A 24,932-nucleotide genomic window follows, 5' to 3' on the forward strand; every position below is an offset into this window, starting at 1 on the left:
AGGACTTAACTAAAGTAGGAGATGGGGAATGTCTCTGGATGTAGCAGATTGATTAGGTGGTAGAAGACAGAGTGTAGGGAGAATGGGTATGTTCAATTGGAGGGAAGCGACCAGTGATGTTCCACGCAGATCTGTGATGGGGCCTCAACTATTCACTACATTTATTAATGAACCAGAATGTACTAGGGAGACATATATCCAAGTTAGTCAATGGTGCAAATATTGATGGTATAGAATTACAAAGAGACATTGACAGATTAAGCGAATGTGCAAAATATGGCTGGTGGATTTCAAAACGGGTGTGAAATGATCCATTTTGGACCAAAAAAGGATAGGTCCAAGTATAATTTAAATGGAAAAAGCTAGGAACAGTGGAGGTCCAAAGTGATTTTGGAGTCCATGTACAGAGATCAGTAAAAGGCAGTAGTCAGGCAAGAAACAAAATCAGTAAAGGATAACGGAATGCCAGCCTTCACAACTAGAGGACTACAATAAAAGGGGAGAAAGTTTAGCAACATCTATACAAAAGAGGGGGGGGGGGTGGTGGATGGGGGAAGGTGTGGATTGGCTGGATTCACAGAGATATAATGTTTTAATTATAAACTGAAAGTTGTCCAAAAATATATACAAAACTTCTAATTCTGTTTTCAATGATTTTAGAAATGTTCTGATACTACATATGTTTAGAAGGTATTAACTTTTTGGCCACCAACCAGTACACCATTTTAGTCTTCAGCTCCTATTTCTGGGATACTAAGTACATTTAGTTTAAAAAAAAAATTATCTTTTTAGTTTTAACTGGTAAAATCAGGAGCCATTCTGAATAAAAGATACTGCGGCCGGTTTTCACTTTCAGCATGGGGAGTAAACTAATGGTTGCAGATTACACATCCTGCCTGATTTTCAGTTCCATTGAATTCACTTGGGCAGGGTGTATACTGGGTGACCAATCTGCAATCACTAGTGTACCACCCTCGCTGAAAGTGAAAGTCTGACCCATTAACTCTTGTTTGAAACATTTGAAAGGATATTGTAATCAATGTGTTATAGTGAATAATTTTACTAAAATTCAAAAAATATAAATAGCTGCTTTTTTAAAAAAAAAAGGTGTTTTCTTATTTCAGCTGCAACGGTTTGGGAATTTTTTCTCCAAGTGGGAATTGACTAACTCATGGGTGCAACAATCCACAAGATGTGTGTGATGCTTGTTAAATTATAATTCTGTCTGGACTCTGAGAAATCCTGACTATATAAAGACTGATGAAGTCAGTCTGAGGTGTTCAGCCGAGTGGAATCATCATGTTGCTACGAGTAGTTGTGGATAAGGTACTTGTGGATAAGGATAAGAGTAGTCCTTGGGTGAAGGTGCTAAATTGGGGGAAGGCTAATTATAACAATATTAGGCAGGAACTGAAGAATTTAGATTGGGAGCAGCTATTTGAGGGTAAATCAACATCTGACGTGGGAGTCTTTCAAACGTCAGTTGATTAGAATCCAGGACCAGCATGTTTCTGTGAGGAAGAAGGATAAGTTTGACAAGTTTCGGGAACCTTGGATAACGTGGGATATTGTGAGCCTCGTCAAAAAGGAAGCATTCGTAAGGGCTGGAAGGCTAGGAACAGACTAATCCCTTGAGGAATATAAAGACAGTAGGAAGGAACTTAAGCAAGGAGTCAGGAGGGCTAAAAGGGGTTATGAGAAGTCATTGGCAAACAGGATTAAGGAAAATCCCAAGGCTTTTTATATGTATATAAAGAGCAAGAGGGTAACCAGGGAAAGGGTTGGCCCACTCAAGGACAGAGAAGGGAACCTATGTGTGGAGTCAGAGGAAATGGGCGAGGTACTAAATGAGTACTTTGCATCAGTATTCACCAAGGAGAAGGACTTGGTGGATGATGAGCCTAGGGAAGGGAGTGTAGATAGTCTGTCATCTCATTATCAAAAAGGAGGAGGTGTTGGGTGTCTTGCAAAGCATTAAGGTAGATATGTCCCCAGGGCATGATGGGATATACCCCAGAATACTGAGGGAGGCAAGGGAAGAAATTGCTGGGGCTTTAACAGAAATCTTTGCATCCTCATTGGCTACAGGTGAGGTCCCAGAGGATTGGAGAATAGCCAATGTTGTTCCTTTGTTTAAGAAGGGTAGCAAGGATAATCCAAGAAATTATAGGCCGGTGAGCCTTACGTCAGTGGTAGGGGAATTATTAGAGAGGATTCTTCGGGACAGGATTTACTCCCATTTGGAAACAAATGGGCCTATTAGCGAGAGGCAGCATGGTTTTGTGAAGGGGAGGTCGTGTCTCACTAATTTGATTGAGTTTTTTGAGGACGTGACGAAGATGATTGATGAAGGAAGGGCAGTGGATGTTATCTATATGGACTTCAGTAAAGCCTTTGACAAGGTCCCTCATGGCAGACTGGTACAAAAGGTGAAGTCACACAGGATCAGAGGGGAGCTGGCAAGATGGATACAGAACTGGCTCGGTCATAGAAGACAGAGGGTATCAGTGGAAGGATGCTTTTCTGAATGGAGGGATGTGACTAGTGGTGTTCCACAGGGATCAGTACTGGGACCTTTGATGTTTGTAGTATATATAAATGATTTGGAGGAAAATGTAGGTGGTCTGATTAGTAAGTTTGCGGAAGACACAAAGGTTGATGGAGTTGCGGACAGTGATGAGGATTGTCAGGATACAGCAGGATATAGATCGGTTGGAGACTTGAGCGGAGAAATGGCAGATGGAGTTTAATCCTGACAAATGTGAGGTAATGCATTTTGGAAGGTCTAATGCAGGTGGGAAGTATACAGTAAATGGCAGAACCCTTAGGAGTATTGACAGGCAGAGAGATCTGGGCGTACAGGTCCACAGGTCACTGAAAGCGGCAACGCAGGTGGATAAGGTAGTCAAGAAGGCATACGGCATGCTTGCCTTCATTGGTCGGGGCATAGAGTATAAAATTAGGCAAGTCATGCTGCAGCTGTACAGAACTTTAGTTAGGCCGCACTTAGAATATTGTGTGCAATTCTGGTTGCCACGCTACCAGAAGGACGTGGAGGCTTTGGAGAGGGTACAGAAGAGGTTTACCAGGATGTTGCCTGGTCTGGAGGGCATTAGCGATGAGGAGAGGTTGGATAAACTCGGATTGTTTTCACTGGAACGACGGAGGTGAAGGGGTGACATGATAGAGGTTTACAAAATTATAAGCGGCATGGACAGAGTGGATAGTCAGAAGCTTTTTCCCAGGGTGGAAGAGTCAGTTACTAGGGGACATAGGTTTAAGGTGAGCGGGGCAAAGTTTAGAGGGGATGTGCGAGGCAAGTTCTTTACACAGAGGGTGGTGTGTACCTGGAACTTGTTGCCGGGGGAGGTGGTGGAAGCAGGTACCATAGAGACGTTTAAGAGGCATCTTGACAAATACATGAATAGGATGGGAATAGAGGGATAAGGACCCTGGAAGTGCAGAAGGTTTTAGTTTAGGCAGGCATCAAGATCGGCGCAGGCTTGGAGGGCTGAATGGCCTGTTCCTGTGCTGTACTGTTCTTCTTTTTGTTCTTTGAGTGTTAAGACCATTGCCACAGTGGTATTGCATTGGTACTGTTTTCATGAAATGTCAGTTTTTGAATAGGCTTTGGATTTAAGAACCTAAATCCCGACTACCCTCGCATCTTGCTACATTTTTTTTCAATTCCTACTAGACAAGATGTGCACACAGTAAGCCTCCTTGGATCTGACAGTTGGTGCATGGATTCCCAGTAGCCTCATTACCAATCTAGTTTTTGAGTGGATCTTCTGGAAATGTAAACTGGATAGCAAAAATTTTCTTCATAAGGGTACGAATTAGTAAGTTTTGAATTAATTTTCATCAGCAGCTCAGAAGCTTTCAGAACTCAAACTAGGTCTCGCCCCTGCCTGACCTTTGTCCTGCCCCTTTTTCATTTTGGATTTGGCAATTAAGGCAACTCTGCACCAATGGAAAGGGATTTTTAAGGGAATAGTAAGTTATTAGGTGGGGTCAGAGTAAGGGAGAAAGTAATAAATTCTGAATCAGGGTTAATGTGCATGTATGTGAATGCATGGAGTGTGGTTAATAAGACTGGTGAAGTGCAGGCACAGATTGCCATGTCGAAATCTGATGTGACTATAACAGAGACTTGGCTCAAAGAAGGGCAGGACTGGGTGTTAAATATTCCTGGATACAAGGTGTTCAGGAAAGTTAGGTAAGGGAAAAAAGGGGAAGGGGTGGTGGTATTAGTTAAGGAAAACATTGTAGTGCTGGAGAAAAAGGATGTTCCAGAGTGGTTGAGGACAGAATCAATTTGGCTAGAGCACAGGAACAAAAAAGATGCAGTTACATTGCTCGGTATTGTCTATTGGCCACCAGCTAGTGGGAAGGACATGGAGGAACAAATTTGCAAGGAAATTACAGAGAGGTGCAGAAATTATAGGGTAGTTATAATGGGGGACTTTAATTATCCAAACATAGACTGGGATAATAGTAGGGTTAAGGGCAGTGAAGGACACAAGTTCCTGGAGTGTGTTCAGGAAAATTTTCTACAACAGTATGTTGCTAGTCCAACCAGAAAGGAGGCACTGCCAGACCTGGTTCTTGGGAATGAGGTGGGCCAAGTGGGTCAAGTATCCGTAGGAGAGCATTTAGGGGATAGTGATCATTGCATCATAAGGTTTAGGCTGACTATGGAAAAGGACAAAGAGCAATCCAGGGTAAGAATAATTAACTGGGGGAAGGCCAACTTCAATGGGGTAAGAATGGAGATGGGGCAAATGAATTGGAGTTAAAAGCTGGCAGGAAAACCTGTAGATGAACAATGGGCTAACTTTAAAGAAGAGATAGTTTGGGCACAGTCAAGGTATGTTTCCTCAAAGGGGAAAAGTAGAGCAAACAAATCCAGAGCTCCCTGGATGACAAAAGAGATCGAGATTAAGATAAAAATGAAAAAGTATGCTTATGACAGATGCCAGGTAGAAAGTACTATTGAGAGCCAGGCTGAATATAGAAGGTCCAGAGGGGAAGTGAAAAAGCAAATAAGAGAAGCAAAGAGAGAACGTGAAAAGAGACTGGCAGCTAGCATTAAAGGAAATTCCAAAATTTTCTATAGGCATATAAATAGTAAAAAGGTGGTAAAAGGAGGAGTGGGGCCGATTAGGGACCAGAACGGAGATTTACACATGGAGGCAGAGGGCATAGCTGAGGTATTAAATGAATTCTTTGCATCTGTCTTTACCAAGGAAGAAGATGCAACCCAGGCAATGTTGAAAGAGGAGGTACGTCAGACACTACAGGGATTTAAAATTGGTAAAGAGGAAGTATTAGGCTGTCTGTACTTAAAGTGGATAAAGCACCAGGACCAGATGAGATGCATCCAAGGATACTGAGGGAAGTGAGGGCGGAATTCGCAGAGGCACTGGCCATAATTTTTCAGTCTTCCTTAGACTAGGGGGTGGTGCTAGAGGACTGGAGAATTGCAAAGATTACACCCTTGTTCAAAAAAGGGTGTAAAGTTAAGCCCAGCAACTACAAGCCAGTCAGTTTAACTTTGATGGTGGGAAAACCTCTAGAAAAAATAATTCGGAACAAGATCAATAGTCACATGGACAAATGCGAGTTAATTAAGGAAAAACAGCATGGATTTCTTAAGGGAAAATCATTTTTAACTAACTTGCTGGAGTTTTTTGAGGAGGTAACAGGGAGAGTTGATGAGGGCAATTCTATTGATGTGGTGTACATGGACTTTCAAAAGGGATTTTGATACAGTGCCACATAACAGACTTGTGAGCAAACTTGTCGGTCATGGAATAAAAGGGACAGTAGCAACATGGATATGAAATTGCCAGAGTGACAGAAAACAAAGAGTAGTCGTTAATGGATGTTTTTCGGGTTGGAGGAAGGTTTGTAGTGGAGTTCCCCAGGGATCAGTGTTTTTTAAAAATTCATTAATGGGATGTGGGCATCGCTGGCCAGGCCAGTATTTATTGCCCATCCCTAATTGCCCTTGAGAAGGTGGTGGTGAGCTGCCTTCTTGAACCGCTGCAGTCCATGTGGGGTAGGTACACCCACAGTGCTGTTAGGAAGGGAGTTCCAGGATTTTGACCCAGCGACAGTGAAGGAACGGCGATATAGTTCCAAGTCAGGATGGTGTGTGACCTGGAGGGGAACTTGCAGGTGGTGGTGTTCCCATGCATTTGCTGCCCTTGTCCTTCTAGTTGGTAGAGGTCGCAGGTTTGGAAGGTGCTGTCTGAGGAGCCTTCGTGCATTGCTGCAGTGCATCTTGTAGATGGTACACACTGCTGCCACTGTACGTCGGTGGTGGAGGGAGTGAATGTTTGTAGATGGGGTGCCAATCAAGTGGGCTGCTTTGTCCTGGATGGTGTCAAGCTTCTTGAGTGTTGTTGGAGCTGCACCCATCCAGGCAAGTGGCGAGTATTCCATCACACTCCTAACTTGTGCCTTGGTGGACAGGCTTTGGGGAGTCAGGAGGTGAGTTACTCTCTTCAGGATTCCTAGCCTCTGACCTGCTCTTGTAGCCACGGTATTTATATGGCTACTCCAGTTCAGTTTCTGGTCAATGGTAGCCCCGAGGATGTTGATAGTGGGGGATTCAGTGTAGGTAATGCCGTTGAATGTCATGGGGAGATGGTTAGATTCTCTCTTGTTGGGGATTGTCATTGCCTGGCACTTGTGTGGCGCAAATGTTACTTGCCACTTATCAGCCCAAGCCTGGATATTGTCCAAGTCTTGCTGCATTTCTACACAGACTGCTTCAGTATCTGAGGAGTCACGAATGGTGCTGAACATTGTGCAATCATCAGCGAACATCCCCACTTCTGACCTTATGATTGAAGGAAGGTCATTGATGAAGCAGCTGAAGATGGCTGGGCCTAGGACACTACCCTGAGGAACACCTGCAGTGATGTCCTGGAGCTCAGATGATTGACCTCCAACAACCACAACCATCTTCCTTTGTGCTAGGTATGACTCTAACCAGCGGAGGGATTTCCCCCTGATTCCCATTGACCTCAGTTTTGTGAGGGCTCCTTGATGCCATACTCGGTCAAATGCTGCCTTGATGTCAAGGGCAGTCACTCTCACCTCACCTCTTGAGTTCAGCTCTTTTGTCCATGTTTGAACCAAGGCTGTAATGAGGTCAGGAGCTGAGTGGCCCTGGCAGAACCCAAACTGAGCGTCACTGAGCAGGTTATTGCTAAGCAAGTGCCGCTTGATGGCACTGTTGATGACACCTTCCATCACTTTACTGGTGATTGAGAGTAGACTGATGGGGCGGTAGTTGGCCGGGTTGGATTTGTCCTGCTTTTTGTGTACAGGACATACCTGGGCAATTTTCCACATTGCAGTGTAGACGCCAGTGTTGTAGCTGTACTGGAACAGCTTGGCTAGGGGCGCGGCAAGTTCTGGAGCACAGGTCTTCAGTACTATTGCCGGAATATTGTCAGGGCCCGTAGCTTTTGCAGTATCCAGTGCCTTCAGTCGTTGCTTGATATCACGTGGAGTGAATCGAATTGGCTGAAGTCTGGCATCTGTGATGCTGGGGATTTCAGGAGGAGGCCGAGATGGATCATCAATTCGGCACTTCTGGCTGAAGATTGTTGCAAATGCTTCAGCCTTCTCTTTCGCACTGATGTGCTGGGCTCCCCCATCATTGAGGATGGGGATATTTATGGAGCCACCTCCTCCAGTTGGTTGTTTAATTGTCCACCACCATTCTCGGCTGGATGTGGCAGGACTGCAGAGCTTAGATCTGATCCGTTGGTTATAGGATCGCTTGGCTCTGTCTATCGCATGCTGCTTATGCAGTTTGGCATGCAGGTAGTCCTGAGTTGTAGCTTCACCAGGTTGACACCTCATTTTGAGGTATGCCTGGTGCTGCTCCTGGCATGCCCTCCTGCACTCTTCATTGAACCAGGGTTGGTCTCCTGGCTTGATGGTAATGGTAGAGTGGGGGAATATGCCGGGCCATGAGGTTACAGATTGTGGTTGAGTACAATTCTGCTGCTGCTGATAGCCCACAGCGCCTCATGGATGCCCAGTTTTGCATTGCTAGATCTGTTCGAAATCTGTCCCATTCAGCACGGTGATAGTGCCACACAACACGATGGAGGGTATCCTCAATGTGAAGGCGGGACTTCGTCTCCACAAGGACTGTGCGGTGGTCACTCCTACCAATACTGTCATGGACAGATGCATCTGCGGCAGGCAGATTGGTGAGGACGAGGTCGAGTATGTTTTTCCCTCGTGTTGGTTCCCCCACCACCTGCCGCAGACCCAGTCTAGCAGCCATGTCCGAGCTGGCCGAGTCCTAAATGTCAGTAGTGGTGCTACTGAGCCACTTTTGGTAATGGACATTGATGTCCCCCACCCAGAGTACATTTTGTGCCCTTGCCACCCTCAGAGGTTCCTCCAAGTGGTGTTCAACATGGAGGAGTACTGAGTCATCAGCTGAGGGAGGGCGGTAGGTGGTAATCAGTAGGACGTTACCTTGCCCATGTTTGACCTGATGCCATGAGACTTCATGGGGTCCGGTGTCGATGTTGAGGACTCCCAGGGCAACTCCCTCCCTACTGTATACCACTGTGCCACCACCTCTGCTGGGTCTGTCCTGCCGGTGGGACAGGCCGTACCTGGGGATGGTGATGGCAGTGTTTGGGACATTGTCTGTAAGGTATGATTCCGTGAGAATGACTATGTCAGGCTGTTGCTTGACTAGTCTGTGGGACAGCTCTCCCAACTTTGGCACAAGCCCCCAGACGTTAGTAAGGAGGACTTTGCAGGGTCGACAGGGCTGGGTTTGCTGTTGTCGCTTCCGGTGCCTAGGTCGATGCCGGGTGGTCCGTCCGGTTTCATTCCTTTTTATAGACGTTGTAGCGGTTAGGTACAACTGAGTGGCTTGTTAGGCCATTTCAGAGGGCATGTAAGAGTTAACCACATTGCTGTGGGTCTGGAGTCACATGTAGGCCAGACCAGGTAAGGACAGCAGTTTTCCTTCCCTGAAGGACATTAGTGAACCCGATGGGTTTTTACAACAATCGACAATGGTTTCATGGCCATCATTAGACTAGTTTTAATTCCAGATTTATTAATTCGAATTCCATCATTCGAACCCATGTCCCCAGAGTAATACCCTGGGTCTCTGGGTTACTAGTCCAGTGATAATACCATTATGCCACCGCCTACCCCTTGTTTTTCTTGATATGTGTTAATGATCTAGACCTTGGTGTACAGGGCACAATTTCAAAGTTTGCAGATGATACGAAACCTGGAAACATTGTGAACTGTGAGGAGCATAGTGTAGAACTTCAAAAGGGCATAGACAAGTTGGTGGAATGGGCAGACAAGTGGTAGATGAAGTTCAATGCAGAGAAATGTGAAGTGATTCATTTTGGCAGGAAGGTCATGGAGAGACAATATAGAATAAAGGGTACAACTCTAAAGGGGGTGCAGGAGCAGAGGGACCTGGGTGTATATGTGCATAATTCATTGAAGGTGGCAGGACAGGTTGAGAGAGCGGTTAATAAAGTATACAGTATCCTGGGCTTTATTAATAGGGGCATAGACTACAAGAGCAAGGAAGTTATGTTGAACTTGTATAAGACACTAGTTCAGCCTCAGCTGGAGTATTGCGACCAGTTCTGGGCGCCGCACTTTTGGAAAGACGTGAGAGCATTGGAGAGAGTACAGAGAAGATTCACGAGAATGGTTCCAGGGATGAGGAATTTCAGTTATGAAGATAGATTGGTGAAGTTGGGACTGTTTTCCTTGGAGAAGAGAAGGCTGAGCAGTGATTTGATGGAGGTATTCAAAATCATGAGAGATCTGTACAGAATTGATAGAGAGAAACTGTTCCCACTCGTGAAAGGATTGAGAACGAGAGGGCACAGATTTAAAGTATTTGCTAAGAGAAGCGAGTGGTTAAGGTCTGGAATGTGCTGCCTGAGAGTGTGGTCGAGGCAGGTTCAATTGAAGCATTCAAAAGGGAATTAGGCAGTTATATGAAAAGGAAGATGTGCAGGGTTACGGGGAGAAGGAAGAGGAATGAAACTGAGGGAATTGCTCTCTCAGAAAGCTGGTGAGCTGAATGGCCTCCTTCTGCACTGTAACGATTCTGTGAAATTACATTTTCTATGCTACGGCCAGAATCCATGATATGTCAGTTGAAAAGTTTTCAATATTTAAATGACAATCACAAGTTCAATCTTTGTGTAGGTTGCCAAATGAAAGTGAATAATCAACCATGAATGAATTAATAGATTCTTAAACAATACAATTATAAAAGTTATGCATCCTCCTGGATGCTTTCCAATTACTGTAAAGGATTAGAGCTGGCTTGAAATTATTTACTGTAAGTAATTGCGGTATGAAAGATGGGAAAACTGTGTTTGAGATTTAGTTTCCGAAGATAGGTTGAGCTAAGGAAAGTCCCTGGTTATCTGTAATTTGAGTAAATTGCAGAATAAAGTAGTGTGCTAAATTGTAAAAGGGGACAATTATAATCCTAGTACTGATAAGGAAATATACAGTACTGAAATATATTTTGGAAAAGCTACATAGTAAAGTTATTTCATGATGAAATTAACCATTTACACTTTTAGCTGAATGTAGTTATCATGGGAACTAGATGACACAGTGGGGTGGTGCAGGTTTTCTCAACCAGGGGTCTGCGAGAAGGTTTCAAGGGCTTTGCCAAATCAAACTCTGAACTCCAGAATAAAACGCATCCAACCAGACTGCCCCAGAAGTGCTAACTGGTGAATTGAAAATCAATCACCAAGGTAAGGTGACCCACAGATGGCAGCCTTGATCCCTGTGGTTTTAACAGATCCACCTTAATAAGTTTTGAGGACCAGGACCTGGCTTCTCCATTCCAAAATCATTGATGCCCCTTCGCTCTGGCTAGCCCCAAATGATGAACCAAAGGCGGTCGGTCTCAGATGTGTAGACATCAGTTGGCAAATGGTCTTCCACGATCGTTTTGTACAACAAAGACCTAACCATGCAGGCCCAGTACTGTCTTCCCCACCTCAGCAAGCCTTTCCACCTGCTGTTGACCTAGAGGGGCTCCAATGTTTTGATCCAAAGTTATTAACAGAACACAGGTTTGACTCACAAGGCCTAGCAGTGGAGTCACCTTTTCACTCCCTTCCCTTACTCACTCAGGGCCGCTGCAGCCAAATGGCATGCAGTAGTGCTCGCATTTTCCAATGAGAAATCTGACTCTGAACTTTGGTGCAAAACGTGTCTGACTGCAGTGGTACAACTTGGGGGAAATGCACAATGGGCAATCATTAACCAAGGTAATTCCAGGCCTGCAGAGGACAGCACTCTTTTTCAGAAAGGCACTTGGTTAACCACTTCCCAATTCAGATTTGGGTGGAGAGAATTTAAACCTGCCAAAGTGGGTGGGTTTCTGTCTAGGCAGCAGGAATCCGCCGTCTTCCGCTTTTAACCCAAGCGAGTTTTTCAGCACGTGGGAAACCCCCATGAGACAGGCGGGTCTGATATTTAAATATGTTAAATGCTCATTGACTGCAGCTTCAATTCTGACTTTAACTTTGTGCGCGGGTTTCCTGGGCTTCCTGGAACTCGCCAGGTAGAACAAAGCGAGAGGACATCGGGAATTGATGGGGATGAGCAATTGACAAGCAAGAAAAGCTTTAAATATTAAGATGACAGCCTAAGTGAAAAAAATTTGCTCGCAGAACTTGTTCTGAGAGTGTGCTTTCACTATTTTAGAGGTGATTTTCAATACTTAGGAGGCCAATTTTGCTATCTTCAAGTTTTTTGCCTTTGATTTGCACTTCCCAACTGTCAGTCTTCACAGCAGCTCTACCTTGGACCTTTAATGAGGAACAAAAGGAAAAACGGGAACAGCATTTGCACAGCTTTCTCGTCAACCACCTGCCACTCCACAGGACAGAGGGGGTGAGCACAGAGCTCCAGCTCACAGGAGGCCAAAATCCACAACACGATGTATACAGGCAGAGGATTACCTTCATGGACATGACTGAGCATCAGTGCCGCAGGAGGCTCAGACTTTCCCGTCGAGTCATTTGCAGCCTCCTGGAAAAAGACCTCTTTTCAAGTGGACCAGGTAGGCACTCCTTGCCCGTGGTGGTCTATGTTAACACAGCCCTTAGTTTCTTCACCTCCCACTTCTTCCAGGGTTCTGCTGGTGACATTTGCACATCTCACAAAGTGCTGCCCACTGGTGTATCTCACAGGTAACAGAAGTCATGTGTGCCAGTGCCAGCACTTGCATGTACTTCACCATTGAAGCCAGTCAGCATGAGAGCGCCCTGAGATTTGCTGCTCTACTTAGATTCCCATGGGTCCAGGGAGTCATAGATTGCACACCTGTAGCAATTAAGTGTCCTCAGATTATTCAGGAGTATTCATCAACTGAAAGGGATTCCACTGCCATCAGTGTTCAGCTGGTGTGCAACCACAGAAGGAGTGTCATGCATATCTGCGCAAAATGCCTGTGGAGCTGCCGTGATGGCTTTACCCTGTGCTAGTCAAGTCTCCCGGAGATAGAATCATAGAACAGTTTCAGCACAGGAGGAGGCCATTTGGCTCATTGTGTCTGTGCCAGCTCTCCAAGAGCAACTCACCGAGTCCCACTCCCCTGCCTTTTCCCCATTTTCTCTGCAGATAATTATCTTGTTCTCTTTTGAAGGCCATGATTGAATCTGCCTCCACCACACTCTCAGGCAGTACATTCGAGATCCTAACCACTCGCTGCATAAAAAGTTTTTCCTCATGTCATCATTGCTTCTTTTGCCAATCACCTTAAATTGGTGTCCTTTGATTCTGGACCATTCCACCAATGGGAGCAGTTTCTCCCTTTCTGCTCTGTCTCGCCCCCTCATGATTTTGAACACTTCTATAAAATCTCCTCTTAATCATCTTTTCTGCAAGGAGAACAGCCCCAGCTTCTCCAACCTATCCACGTAACTGAAGTTCCTCATCTCTGGAACCATTCTCGTAAATCTTTTCTGCACTCTCTCTAATGCCTTCACATCCTGCCCAGAATTGGACACAAAACTCTATTTGAGGCTGAACAGTGTTTTATGCAGGTTTATCATAACTTCCTTGTTCTTGTACTCTATGCCCCTATTTATAAAGTTCAGGATCACATATGCTTTATGAACTACTTTTTGAACCTGCCCTGCCACCTTCAATGATTTGTGCACATATATGCTCAGGTTACTCTGCTCCTGCACCCCCTTTAGAATTGTACCCTTTAATTTATATTACCTCTCCTCGTTCTTCTTCATATCGAAATGAATTACTTCTCACTTCTCTGCATTAAATTTCATCTGCCATGTCCAGCCATTCCAACAGCCTGTCTATGTCCTCTTGAAGTTTATCCTCACAGTTCACAATACTTCCAAGTTTTGTAATAAAAACAGAAAGTGCTGGAAATACTCAGCAGGTCTGGCAGCATCTGTGGGGAGAGAAGCAGAGTTAACGTTTCAGGCCAGTGACCTTTCATCAGAACAGTTCAATGGTTCAACCTTCCAAGTTTTGTGTCATCTGCAAAGTTTGAAATTATGCCCTGTACACCAAAGTTTAGGTCATTAATATAGATCAAGAAAAGCAGTGGTCCTAACACTGACCCCCTTGGGAACTCCACTATATACCTTTCTCCAGTCCAAAAAACAGCCGTTCACAACTACTCTCTGTTTCCTGTCACTTAGCCAATTTCATATCAATGCTGCTACTGTCCCTTTTATTCTGTGGGCTCTAACTTTGCTGATGAGCCTGTAATGTGGCACTTTATCAAATGCCTTTCGGAAGGCCATGTACACCACATCGACCACATGGTCCTCATCTGTTACCTGATCAAAAAGCTCAAGCAAGTTAGTTAAACACAATTTGCCCTTAACAAATCCATTCTGGCTTTCCTTAATTAATCCTCATTTGTCCAAGTGACTGTCAATTTTGTCCCAAATTATCATTTATAAAAGCTTTCCCACCACCGAGGTTTAACTGATAGTCACACCTCGCAGCAGAGTCAGCAGATGGCTCCTTGGTGGCAAATGCTGCCCTCTCAGGACGTGGCTGTTGACACTTGTGAGGAGCCCTATCTTTGATGCCCAAGAAAGTTACAATGGAAGCACAGGAATGCAAGAGTTGTAATTGAGCAAGCGATTGAGAAGCTGAAGATCCCATTCAAGTGCCTGGACAGATCTGGGGAGCAGCCTTCGGTATGCACCAACAAGGGTTACCAGAATGGTACTGGTCTGCTGTGGCTTGCACAGCACTGAGGACTGGACCTCCTGTTCGAAGGAGGAGTCTGATGTGGCAAGGACACCTGCAGCTGCTAACTTAGCTGCTCGGGATCCCCGGGATGGAGTGATTCAGGAATGCTTAGCTAATCTGAGGCATCGGGCACCCCAATTCTTAACCCACCCTGCCCCCAAGCCCCCAGCGCAAAACAGACATAGATGCAACAGTTCATTAAAATAAAAGCAAAATATTGCAGATGCTGGAAATCTGAAATAAAAACAAAGTGCTGGAAATACTCAGGTCAGGCAGCATCTGTGGAGAGAGAAGCAGAGTTAACGTTTCAGGTCTGTGATCTTTCATGAGACGTTCATTGCTTTCTGTTTCCCTCCTGGTGTTTGATAAGGTGTCTACCAAAACTTGTTTTCACAGCCACATCTCCTTTTTCAGTGATTGTCTCCGGCTCCGACTTATTTCACATGAACTCCAGCTAAAGTTCCATCCTTCGTGATTTGAATCCACTCAGGAGTACAGGTGTTTCCGAAAAATACAACGTTCCTTGGACTGCTGCTCTTGCTGCCTCCTAAGATCCACTCTCAGTGCCGTGCACCGCCACATGTACACACTTGACCTCTCTCTCCAGAAGCACTGCCTCATCTTATCTCAAAGCTGTTCTGCTCCGCAGTTTCATTTCATCCTTCGTCTTATCTGATGCGTTAAGAAAAAACCTTTTCTCTTTCTTTCAGGCATTAGGGAACGCAAGCTCCAGCAGCTCATAGGTACCAACACCCCTCAAGATCCTTCTTCCCCTTCACTTCCCTCTGACCCCATGCCTTCTCCTAATCTGACCTCTTGCTATGTGTTCACAATACCCGTTCTGATGAAAGGTACAGACTTAAAACCTTAACTTTGCTTCTCTCTCCACAGATGCTGCCTGACCTGCTGAGTATGTCCAGAACTTTCTGATTTTATTTGCAACAATTCATTATTCTTGTCATACCGTTTTTTTTACAAGGCAGATGGCTTTTTGGCAGGTGGCAAGCAAAAATGGGGAGGGCGGGTCAATGGAGCTTTGAAATAAAGTTTATGGTTGATGAACATAAACAGAAATGTGACAATGTAACACAGTGTTAAACACCCAAGTGAATACCTTTGTGTAGCTATAAATTCCTTTTTCTTCCTGTTCCTATAATACGTACGAGGTGCAATCCTTGTAGCTTCAGCAGAGCTAGAAGCAGGCTGCTCGTTTCCCCGCTATGACGGCTCAGATGCTCTTGGTTGACATGCTTTGTGATTTGGAGCCTGTGACAGCCCTTCCAAAGACTGCCCCATCTGCACCTGTGCAGAGACAGACTCAGCCATAGAGACAGGAGGCAGCATGTGAGACTCTGATGGTGAGGGAGGGAGTTGGTGGGGGGTGGCAGGCAAGTGGTCAGGAGTGGAAGCGCTTTGAACAGAGTCCCCACTTCCATGTGCCCTTTCTGCATCATCACTGTCATGGCCCACACACGCTTCCCTGTTAGCCAAGAGCTTGAGTGCGCTTTACTGCACTTCAGTGAGGTGCTGAACGTCCAAGCCGAGGTTTCCCTCCGTCCTCCGTCAGGTGGCAGTCTGAGCGTGCAGGCCATTGGTGAGGGTCAGCATGCGCTCTGTTGCCTGACGTAGCTGATGCTCCATGCAGTTGGCCACTCTTTCCATGGATGTAGACATCAGCGTGAAGGCCTGAGACATCTTGGCACTCATGTTAGAGCTGCACTCCTCCAATCTCTCTCTAATCGCAGTGCCTCTAGAAAGGTTGACAGAACCTTACACTTCTTTGCTACTGCTGGTCCAGATTCATTCTCTTTGACCCCCAAGGCGCAGCATCTGCATCCAGCTGAACAGAGCTTGGAGAGTGCTGCGCTCTCCGACTTGGATTCTCCACTGCTGTTACTATCTCTAACACCTGCTCCTGCGTGCTTGTGATGTGTGCTTTACCACTTGACAACCCAGCTACCTGTCTTGGCAGCCCCACCAACCCATACGTATCTGAGCTGGTGCACGGTGTGCATGAGTCCTGTGATAGTGCATCCTCAGAGTGAGTGATCTCCTCTGAGGAGTCTTTATTCTCCTCCAGCAACAGCTGCTCAGGGATGTTTGTGGAACCCGTGAGAGATGAAAGGCATGAATTTGACCTGACAAGGGTGAGATGGTTCTAAGTCATCAATGTGCAGATCATCATACTTCAATGCCTGCTGACATCAAGTCCACATGAGTGAGTGTTGTATGCCAAGTGGCTGTGTTATATTTAATGCTGTCTCCATGTAGCTGGGAGGCTCCCCACTCTCCATCGCCACTGGCCAGGCATGCAAAGACCCAGCTTATCTCCAGCAATATCTCCTCCGCAGCTGTCAAGGTGGCTATGACTGCAGGGCCATCTCCAGTTCTCTGCCTGTCCCTGATATTCTAACCTCTTCTCCTGCAAGCAGTGAAAGAAAAGACCTATGAGTGTGAGAAGTGGAATTTTTTGAGAAGATGGAAGGACAACATTTGTGGAGGGTCACTGTGAGGGATGAACGTGACATTGCAATAAGATGAGGTTGAATGCCTGTGGTGGCTGGTCAGATGGGGATGTGAAGTGGTGTCTCAACAGAGAGATATGCGTGCACCAGCAAGGTTTGTTGGTCTAAGGAGTGACATGAGGAGAAAGCTGGGGAAGGCAGAGTGAGGGGATTTGAATGTGCCATGCCACTCACTTTTCCAGCCCTGATCAGGTCTTCGAACCTATTGTGGCACTGTCCTCTGCCACTTCCAGCACACTTGCATGTTTTGAGGCTGCCTTCTTCCTCCTGTCCATGGTGAACAGAATTTCCCTACAGGCCCTTACAATGTCCAGGGGTTCATCGGAGTAGTGTTGGTGCTACCTTTGCATGTTGCGTCTCCATCAGTGAAGTTCCTGGCTCTGTCAGGACACTTTTATAATGCTTCCATTCTGACCCTCTTGAGGTCCCTTTTAAATAGTGGAACTGAAATAAACAGATTCTAATTAGTAAGGAAATTGGAAATCAGCTGAAAATGTGTTAAAATGAGCTGCTGAAACTTCCATGTTCGTGACATGCTGCTGGCCCACTGCAAGTGGTCCAAAAGTTTAAAATTCAGTCCATAGTCTCTGAAAATTATTTTCAGTTTTTGATTAACCATTCCCCCTTCTACCAATTCCTGCATGTTTTAGTTTATCCTTTCCCCACTTTTTGGGTAACCATTTCCAATTTTGGACTTGGTCTCTGCGGATATTTTTCCACTTTCACTTAATGGCTTCCCACCATTTACTAATTTTTGCAGTTCTTGGTTAACTTGCTTTTCGTTTAACCATTTCCCCTTACAGTCTTTGTCTCTGAATATTAATTTCGACATTTTGATTAATCATTTCCCTGCTTTTTGGTTAACTTTTTCTCCTTTTAGACTTGGTCACTGCATGCATTTATTGACTTTTTGATTAATAATTTCTCTGTTTTTTGGTTAACCTTTTCCCCTTTTAGACTTTATCACTGCATGTATTTATTGATTTAATCATTTCCTACTTTTTCCAAATTTTTGTCGAAGATATTCCCATGTCTAGACAGAGTTATTGCTCAGCACTAGCAACAAGTTTCACATTAAGTAAGTAAAACAAAAATAATATATATTAATGTGAATATAAAATGCGAAGGCAGCGATCATAATCTTCCAATCCTCCTTAGATACAAGGATGGTGCCAAAGGATTGCACTATTGCAAGTGTTACTTCCTTGGTCAAAAAAGAAGGGTGTAAGGATAAGCCAGCAACAGCAAGCCAGTCCGTTTAATCTCAGTGGTGGGAAAGCTTTTAGAAACTATAAACCGGAACAAAATTAACAGTCACTTGGACAAATGTGGATTAATTAAGGAAAGCTAGCACAGATTTTTTAAGGGCAAATCGTGTTTAACTAACTTGATTGAGTTTTTATGATGCGGATAATGCAGTTGATATAGTGTACGTGGACTTCAAAAGGCGTTTGAAGAAGTGACACATAACAACAGGCTTGACAGCAAAGTTGAAGCCTGTGCATTAAAGGGGACAGTGGCAGCATGGATACAAAGTGGGTTAGTTGTCAGGAAACATAGAGTCATGGTGAGCAGTTGTTTTTCAGACTGGAGGAAGGTATATTGTGGGGTTCCACAGGGAATTAGGACCACTGCTTTTCTTGATCTATATTAATGACCTAGACATGAGTGTGCAGGACACAATTTCAAACTCTGCAGATGACATAAAACTTGGATGCATTGTGAACTATGAGGAGGATAGTGATAGACTTCAAGAGGACCTAGACAGGCTGGTGGAATGGGCAGACATGTGGCAGTTGAAATTTAACGCAGAGAAGTGTGACGTGATTCATTTTGATAGGAAGAACGAGGAAAGGTAATATAAAATAAAGGATACAATTCTAAAGGGGATGCAGGAACAGAGAGATCTGAGGGTATATATGCACAAATCATTGAAGATGGCAGGGCAGGTTCAGAAAGTGGTTAATAAGGCATACATGATCATGAGCTTTATAAATAGAAGCATGGGTGTCAAAGCAAGGAAGTTATGGTGAAGCTTTATAAAACACGATTTTTGCTTCAACTGGAGTATTGTGTCCAATTCTGGGCATCACACTTTAGGAAAGATGTGAAGGCATTGGAGAGGGTGCAGAAAAGATTCATGAGCATGGTCCGGGGATGGGAGAATACAGTTACATGGATAGATTGGCAAAGTTGGGACTGTTCTGCATAGAGAAGGTTGAGAGGTGATTTGATAGAGGTATTCAAAATCATGAGGGATCTGGACAGAGCAGATAGGGAGAAACTGTTCCCATTGGTGAAAGGATCAAGAACCAGAGGACACAGATTTAAGGTGATTGGTAAACGAACCAGTAGCGACATGAGTCAAACATTTTTAACGCAGCGAGTGGTTAGGATCTTTAATGTGGTGCAGGCAGATTCAATTGTGGCTTTCCAAAGGGAATTGGATAATTATCTGAAGAGAAAAGATTTTCGGGCTACGGGGAATAGGCGGGGGAGTGGGACTAACTGAGTTGCTCTTGCTGATAACCGGCACATACATGGTGAGCCGAATGGCCTTTTTCTGTGCTGTAACCTCTCTATGATTCTGTTTATTTGTATTATTTATTTTTTTGCAGTAAAATGCTTGAATTTTGTTACTGGGTGTCTGTTGAATCTTTATAACACGGGAGGGGCCTCAGAAGCAAAAAAGTTGAGAACACTGGGCCAGCATACTATGCTTTTACGTCTCATAGCTGGGTTTGCAAAATTGGCTGCAAGTTTTGTTCTGCTGATCGAACAGAGTTATCTCAATGCAGTTAAGTATTGGTGTGGATCAGCAGCACACACCTCCTTGTAATTTAGTATTAATTAGTGATAAAGGCCACAAAGGTGGCTGATCCAGCAAATATACTCCTAGTCTTTGTGATTTGACCTCCTCAGGACTTTGCCATTCAATTCCTCTTCCTACTATTTTGTGCTTTTCAACTTTTCACCTTTCTTGAATCTAATGGCTTGTGCTGGCTATGGTCTCATTGGACCTGAAATTGTTGGAATGGCATATTTGGCGCATGCTGTTTTCAGCTCCCCCTTTATACTGATTTTTGTATTTGTTGAAATGTTGATCCATATAAGGTGTGGCGAGGTCAGTTGCCCATCAGGGACCTCATCGACAGTGTAGCCAATGGCATACCTTGCAGACCAACCACATGGCATTACAAATAGCTGGGAACAGACACCATAGGCAATTTTGGCTGTGGTACAGGGAGGTAAGTGAGTTGCAGCTCCTGAAATCAACCAAATCAACTCCAAAAGGTTAATTACAGTTTATAGAAAAACTTCTTTCAAGGCTGTTTGTTATTGCAATGTTGTACTTAATAAAAGCTCAATTGTTTGCTTACATTTTGCTTGTCCTTTATGTTTGTGTCACCACAGGGATCAATCCACAGAACTATCACTCCATATGCGCCTCTATTTCACTGCTGGAACTTTGGGGGAGTAGGATGAAGTGCTGAGTTGGGATGGGGGTAATCAAACAGCTGAGTTACGAGTTGATCTCTGGCCACTGCTGCCATGCTTTCCTCTGGGAGGCTGCCACCCATGGGCCAAGGGGCATCGGATCAGGATTATTCAATTACATGGGCAGCTCTCATGCAAGTCTTGGGCGAGCCTTTCTTGAAGGGCAGAATTAAATGTGCAGAGGACCACTATAATCTTTGCTACTTTATCAGAGACTTACTGTCTGTCGGACACTGCAGGCTCACTGCTTATGCATAGTTATGCCTATGATGTTGGTGCTGCAGAATGGCATAGTCAGCCACGCTTCAGTGGGTAGGCCTTGTACCCTTTGTCCTTGATCTTCCCTGCTGAATGAGCCATGGATGTTGAAGTGAAGGACAAAGATGTTGTGATCGCTTTCTCGATGCTCTGCATTTCCATGCAGAATCCTCAATTGGTCATTGCAAACATTTAGTGAGTGATAACCCTTCCTATTGGTTAGTGTTAGGTTCTTCAAGTGGAGCCTTCAGTGATACATGGGTCCCATTGATAGCCGCTTGAACCTTGGGGAAGCCAGGAATCCAGTGACAGTTTAATTAATCTTTTTTGCTGCACAGTGAACATGTTATGTTTAATGAAGTCCGATGCCCTGCAGAAGATATTATCTGTCATCTGTGGAATGCTGAACCTCACAGCTGATGTTACAGTGGTTTCTAGTGCCTGATTGGAGGAAACCAGTGTCATAGAAATTGAGGACTGTTGTCACCTTTTATTGCTACTGACAAGGCCCTGCAAAGGTGGCCATGGCTTTAGGTCTTCATGGAGTATCTCACATAGATGGCCAATTGCTTCCCTGCTGTAGCATGGTCTGCGGATGCAGATAATCTATCAATGAGGTTTTTAAATATTATATGGTATACGTTTCATAAAAATATCCAAAAATAAGGCAGCTGAGGTTCTTATCCTGTAAGTCAATATCTCTACTAATTAATTCAGGTGAAGCATAAATATTTAGAATAAATCTTCCTCAATTCTGCCCCAATATTGCACCTAATTGGAATTTCAGAAGAAATGCATGTTGCACATACATTTCTTACTTTAATCATTCTTTCTTCAGTGAGAATTGATGCAGAAAGTTGCTTTCCTGGGGTTGTTAAAGTAGAGGGAATTCATTCTTTATTTGGATGTGCTATTCTTCATGCTAACATTGAGTGCCTAAAAAAGATCCCAATGTTATTGTATGATAGTCCTGACCAAATGAGAACCAAAATGCTACTTGATAAGCATTCCTTTTTATAACCTTTGGCTATTGCCTGATAACTCATCTTCTATAGAGTTAACAGCCAATCCAGTCCCACAAGTTATATCAGAGTATCTGTATGATGAGTCGTTGAAAGTTTGCACATCTAGTTCACAAGATCACTTGGGCCCTTCTACTCTGTTACTGACTCATAACCCTGTATTTCCTTTTGTAAAAAATGTTGTGAAGTCTAATCTACATAACAGTACCTACTCCTTGTATTTTATTACCAGATAAAATTTAATATTTCCTTTGTTCCAGTCATTGGCTGTTGTATACGTTCTATGTCTGAAACCACTCTTGTATGTGTTACCCTATGAATTTAATCATTCATAAATTTCTCAGCAGCTGATGAGCAATACTGTGGGGGGAAAAGGCCAGGTATCCCTGGTAACCAACTCAAATTAGGTTTATTTATTAATAAATATGAACACTACCCAATCTACGTTTACATATGCAGTTGTCTGTTCATCTATTCAGTTGTCAGTCTAACTGGGGATGATGAATAAATGGTGCCTTGCTGTTGCTCACCCCCTGAGAGAACAAATATTTTAAAACCGTTACTCTTTGATGTTCCATCTTAATTTACCTCCTAAATTCTCAAAATTGTTTTTGCAGAACCTGAATTCTGCTCTTTCCTCTGTCATTGGTTCCGACATCCAATGAGTACAACCTTCCCAAAATCTTCATCCGCAAAGAATTGCCAAGAAGAAGAAGGTTCCAACATGAACTAAAGGTTTTCAGTGACTTTCTTCCTTTTTTTTAAATAAAAGAGCTCCTGCACTGGCTCCATTATTTCTCTTAATCTGGTACCAAGAAGGTTACACTTACAGTCACCATATCGACAGTCCATTCCCCTTTCTATCTAATTGCCCACAGCCATTACATTCCCGTGTTTTAGCTGTTTGTCTACCACTCCATGCATTGTATCATGGTACTGTGCTGTTGCTTGTAATTTTGCTTCCCACTTTTGCTGCCTTTTGCTCTGTTGTACTTGTGTGACTCCACAGTTCTTCCCAGATACAAAAAACTAGTCGTCCTAGCTACTATCATTGCAACCCTAGCCTATTTTAATTATAGTTCTCTTGCCTGCACTCCCTAACCCAGGAGCAATGAGTACTCTCTTTTCAATTGCCTGCATGAAATGGTGCATCATATAAAGTTTCAAATTCTGCACCTTTTCAATTCTAACTAAAGCCATTGTGGTTAGTCAGAATTTTTTTTTATCTTGATTAACTACAGATAAATGCTAGACATGAACACTGAGCACTGAGTCATACAGTGAAAGAACAATGCAATGAGAATTAAAGATCATTACAGAGCAAAAACGTTGAGCATAGCAGTTGACTGTACATGATTACTGTGAGTATTTTGACCAATCATAGTAAGGAATTTAGATTACTATATTGCTGGTGCAACCTGAATAAGATTAATTTTCTCTTTACCGGACCTACAAATATACAGAGATAATGTGTCCTGAAGGAAATTTGTAGGATTAAACATATCTGGGGTAAGTACAGTATACTGAGTTCCTCTTTTTAAAAAATAGACAAGTTGCATTTTAAAGGCTCGTAAAGCCTCTGATTATCACTTGGGTTTTGTTTGTAAGAAATATGAATATTCTAATTTTTGATACCTGTATGATAGAGAGAAGAAGCTAGATAAAATGTGAGAGAGAAATACGTATGCAAAATCCAAGCAAGTTGGATTTTGAAATGAAACAAAGATTCTGCTTATTGCCTAAGCATTGTTGATAGTGAGAAAATGTAAACATTCTTCTGTAAAAACTGACAGATACAAATTAAAACCAAGCTACCAGATCAGGAACGTTTTTTTCTCGCCCTTCCCTTCAGAGATAATTGACTCCCAGAGCCTACCAGTAACTCCAGCCTGACATTCTATCAAACCTTGTATTCTCCCTCTGCGTATCTGCTATGCCCCAGCTTTACCCTCAACAGTGATGTAAAACTAAAATAACATCCCTATTGTGAAAGCATTGTTGCTCACCCTTCTATTTCTGTTTCCACTCCCGACTGCTTCCGGCTGTACTGCTGCCTTCATCATGCTTGTCCCTGTTTGCCGTTTGCCACAACTATGCTTTCGCTACAGACTCTAGACCCTCCTACTGCCTCTCGTGATGCATGCCCAATTTCCCTTGTGCCACCGTTCATTGCTATTGCCAAAACACCCATTGTACCTTCCCATGATGCTCCATATTCACTTTATCTACATTTTACTGCTAGTGCCACCATAGTCCAAGCACCAATGCAACACTGAACAAAGCAGTGGGGGACTAAGTGGTTTGGGATCATTCCGTATGTCTTAGCATCAACTTGCCTCAGTTGGTTGGATTCTCATTGAGTAAGAAGGTTGTGTATTTAGGTCTACTCCAGGACTTGAGTGTAAAGGCATGCTGCCCGACCGGGACCTGACGACAGGTGTCTGGTTCAGATTGGGTCAGGTCGCTCTTCTGGGTCTGGCTTTTGGGCTCGGGTTGGGCTGGGTCCGGGTCGGGCACACACACTACTCCACAGACTTTGAGTCTGCGCAGTGAGCGAGTGAGCGTCTCTATGACATCATCGCGCTCATGCTGCAGCAGTTCAGCTTCCTTCTATTCTATCCATCCAAAAGTGTTAAGTACAGTGAGTGCACTATGGTTGGATCGGGCATGGGAAAAAAATGAAAGAACTCGGGCCGGCTCGGGTCCAGGTCCAATGTGATTCTGTTGGGTTCGCGTCGGGTTTTTTTTTTCCAGACCTGAGCAGGCCTTTACTTGAGTGTATACTTTAGGCTGGCACTTCAGTGCAGTACTGAGGGAGCGCTGCATTAATGAAGTGCTGTGTTTTCAGCAACAGTACTTGGCCACAATTTGCTGCAGGAATGAATGTAACAACTTCTGCCATTAGTCAGACTTGCCCTTTTAGATTTTCAAATTTTTTGCTTGGCAAGTTGCTGAAAGTGTGAGTGACACTACAGTGAGGGAAACTGGGCATCTGGGATCTGAGTGAACAGGGCAAGCAACTATGTATTTCCTTAACCAGTCAGATTGCAGGATTTTGAAATGAACAGCACAAGGACAGAAAAGAAAGTATAAATTAGAGTGGGTGAATTCAATACCAAATTAGATACAGAGAGAAAAAGGAAAAGTAAAAGAAATTAAAATTTAGCATTTTTAATGTTTCCAAACATTAAAAACAGAAGGAATGAGACTCCACATTTGTAATAGTTAATTTTCAGTGCTAGGGAAGTTGGCTGGCAATAATTAACACTTACCATGTTGCTTAAAAGAATAGTTACACTGGAATGGACAAGCCCTAACTTTCTGTAGCAAG

The 24,932-nt window shown here is 43.9% G+C and overlaps 1 protein-coding gene across 10 annotated transcripts in view; it reads left to right on the forward strand.

Annotated features, from left to right (window-relative positions):
• The window catches only part of LOC137370030 (ATP-binding cassette sub-family C member 9-like), a 363,176-nt gene that overhangs the window by 37,304 nt on the left and 300,940 nt on the right, over positions 1 to 24,932 (forward strand). For 2 of the 10 annotated variants that reach the window (XM_068032023.1, XM_068032028.1), the window contains exon 3: positions 22,219 to 22,336. The exons of 6 other annotated variants lie outside the window; for them this stretch is intronic. The gene's annotated coding sequence lies outside the window, so the exon portion shown is untranslated. Of the gene's footprint in view, positions 1 to 17,828; positions 17,902 to 22,218; positions 22,337 to 24,932 lie in introns of those variants that run through there. 2 more of the 10 variants (XM_068032029.1, XM_068032025.1) reach the window with 2 other exon arrangements.

This window comes from Heterodontus francisci, chromosome 5 (genome assembly GCF_036365525.1).
Source record: "Heterodontus francisci isolate sHetFra1 chromosome 5, sHetFra1.hap1, whole genome shotgun sequence".
Classification (NCBI taxonomy): Eukaryota; Metazoa; Chordata; class Chondrichthyes; order Heterodontiformes; family Heterodontidae; genus Heterodontus; species Heterodontus francisci.